Source organism: Terrapene carolina, unplaced genomic scaffold, assembly GCF_002925995.2.
Source record: "Terrapene carolina triunguis isolate 2854851 unplaced genomic scaffold, T_m_triunguis-2.0 Scaffold714, whole genome shotgun sequence".
Lineage (NCBI taxonomy): Eukaryota > Metazoa > Chordata > Testudines > Emydidae > Terrapene > Terrapene triunguis.
Genome location: NW_020665065.1, coordinates 17,574,445 through 17,577,529, shown reverse-complemented (window position 1 = coordinate 17,577,529; position 3,085 = coordinate 17,574,445).

Here is a 3,085-nt window from a genome sequence, read left to right as displayed (position 1 = left end):
AGTATTCAGTTCAATTGCCCTGTGCACATATGCTCATGCCCATGAGCTATCCCCGCTCCTTTCCCCGATTCACCGCCTGCCGTACTCACCAGGGCTGGCGCTGGGTCAGTCCCAAGGAGACGTGAGAGTGTAGTGCTTACAACTTGTGTGGATCAAAGGGGGTGAGTTCAGTATCTTAAGTTTCGACTTCTATCGTGAATACACTGACAACGGTACCTCTGTGTAGTGTATCTTCAGCAGCTGGAAATGCGGGTGGAGACCCCCCTCATGGCCACCCCAGCAGAATGGCTGAGCCAGCTAAGGAGAAGAAGGAAGAGGACTAGAGATGACATGTCCCAAGAGATCCTGCAAGTCTCCACTGCTTCAAATAACGAGCCCAGGGCTTGGAGGTTCACCCTTGCAGTCAACATGGGCAGGGGCAGAGCGGAGAGGAGAAAGGATGTGCAGCAGGCAATACTTGCGCTTCTCAGGCAGCAGACAGACATGCTGCTGACTCTGGTGGACCTGCAAGTTCAACAGTCCTGTGCTCACCTCCCTCTGCCGCCCATGGGTGGCTGGTGACCCAGCTGTTGGGGGAGGCTACCCCCAACCCCTCCCCTTGTGCCCAAGGCCCCAACCCTCCCCATCTGCCCTTTCCCCCACAGGAGCCCAGAGCACCCCCACTGCAGGCCCTGGCCCCAACCCCGATGCCCCAGGCTGCGTGGCCACGGGGGCCAGCCCTGGAGTGCTGGGCAGCTGGGCCATCTCCAGCCCCGGTGCGCCGGGTAGCGCGGCCCCAGCACCAGCTGCCAAGTCCCTGTGGGAGGCAGGCCAGCCAGCCTGGGCCAGCCAGGGCAGAGCGCTGGGAACTGCAGGAGGGGGCCTGGCCTGGGGTCAGAGCATGGGCTGGGCCAGGCTAGGCTGTTTGGGAAGGCACAGCCTCTCCCTGCCTACGATGCCCACCGCCCATGCTGCAGCCCCTAGAGAACTGCATATCGGGACTTCCCTATATCCCCCCCACACCCCCATATTCCATGGGGCGTCCAGGACTGGTGCACTACTCCTACCACTCCGCCCAGGGGGAGAGTACAGACAGTCACAGCCGCACATACGCCAACCGTGTCTTTCACAGTTCAGCATAAGTGCATCTGAAATAGAAATGACTGTTCTTTTTCCCTTAATTTATTAAGCTATAAATGTTTTTCTGTCCACATTGTTATGCAATAAAAATGTGGTTTTGGAAACATAATTCATCTTTATTAGTTCCTCATTCACAGACAGCATTAATAGGGGTATTGGCAATGTTATATTACTGCACACACAGCACTCACCCAAGGGTTCATACAGGGCTGCAAAAGAGCAAGGCCAGGCAGAGCACACAACAGCAACACACACTCCTCTGCCTCCCTGCGCCGATTAGCTCTGCACTGACCTCTTCTTGTGCCTGGCTGGTCAAAATCAGCAGACAGCCACTTCACCTCCACCTTCCACCCCGGTGGAAACTTTCCCCCCTTTGCTTCACAGCTATTATGCAGGACCCAGCCGGCAGCTATAACCATTGGACTTTTTTTCCCACTGACGTCAATCTCGTGCGTAGACAGCACCAGCAACCCTTCAGCCAACCAAAGGCACATTCAACTGTCATTCTGCACCCGCTCCGCCTGTAGTTGAACCTCTCCTTGGTGCTGTTGAGGTGGCTGGTATGAGCTGTGGGAGCAAGGGGTAGGCTGGGTTTCCCAGGATCACTGTTGGCATTTCAACCTTGCCAATGGTAATCCTCCAGTCGGGAAAGAAAGTCCCTGCTTGCAGCTTTCTGAACAGTCTTGTATTCTTAAAGCAGGCGCATCACTCACCTTCCCTGACCAGCCCCCATTGGTGTTAGTAAAGCCTCCCTGGTGATCCAGCAGCCCTTTCAGTTGATGCACTCTGTGGTTTGGTGCTAAAATAGGGATATGCATGCCAGCTCTCGCCCCACTGCAGTTTGGGAACCTCATTGCTGCAAAACCAACCATGGCCCATAGTCACACTCCTGCGCAGCAGGAGGCGATTCATGGCCCTGCACACTTGCACCACAACAGCGCCTGCGGTGGATTTCCTGACTCCAGCCGGTAATGGGATGCAGATGAAATTATGGGATTGAGAACACTGCATTATGGGAAGTTGAGCCCATGTTCCCAGTCACCCCGCATGACTTGTTTCGGCCCCATGAGGCATTGTAAAACCTTCTCAAAACACCCTGTGCTACAGTGGTGACGAGTTACCCAGTGCACCGCTCTCTGCATCAATACCAAGGCTCCTAGCGAGGACGTGCACTGCAGACACAAGCAGCGCAGTGTGGACGTGCACAAGTGACGTAATAACTGCAGGGACTGTATGTCTGTCACTTAGTTGGACATAATTTCATACGGTAGAACTGTCAAATCAGTCAGGAATTGACTTAGAAGACAAACTGACATCAGCCTGCTGAAAACTGAAATACCTGGCCAGGGAGCCTCTGGCACTAACCTAACTGAGGTGGTTTAAAATCAGACCTTTGTGCAACTTTCTCATGTAGATCTGTTCTTAGATCTTCGGGGGGGGGGGGGGGGGGGGGGGATTTGTGCCCCTCTCCCTTCCCCCCAGCTCTGCCCCAATGAATAGCCCTTGGTGCTGGCATGGAGCCTTGTCTTTGCCAGTCCCTGTCCAGCCCAGCCCCGAAGCGCCCAAACCTCAGGGATTTAAAAGGAAACGGATCCAAAGAGCGAAACAAAGGAACCAGGTGGCGAGGGAGGCTGAGGAGCGGCGGGAGGGAAGGAGCCCGCGGGGGTGGCGGTGCGGGGGCCGTGGGGCGCGGGGGGACGCGCCGCGGGGGGGCAGGGGACGGACGGGCCGGCTGGTTTCCTGCGGGGGCCGCGCAATTCCCCGCGCAGCCGTTCCCCTTTTATGGTAAAGCGGCGGCTGCGGGCGGCGTGCGAGGGAGGGGGCGGGGGGCAGGCGGCGGGGGGGGGAGGAAGGGGCGATGATGTCAGTGGGGCGGCTCTGCCTTGGCTCCCCGGCCCCCCGCGGGAGGCGCGGCCGGGCAGGAGCGCCAGGGACCGCGGGCAGCCGTGCGCCGCGCAGGGACCGG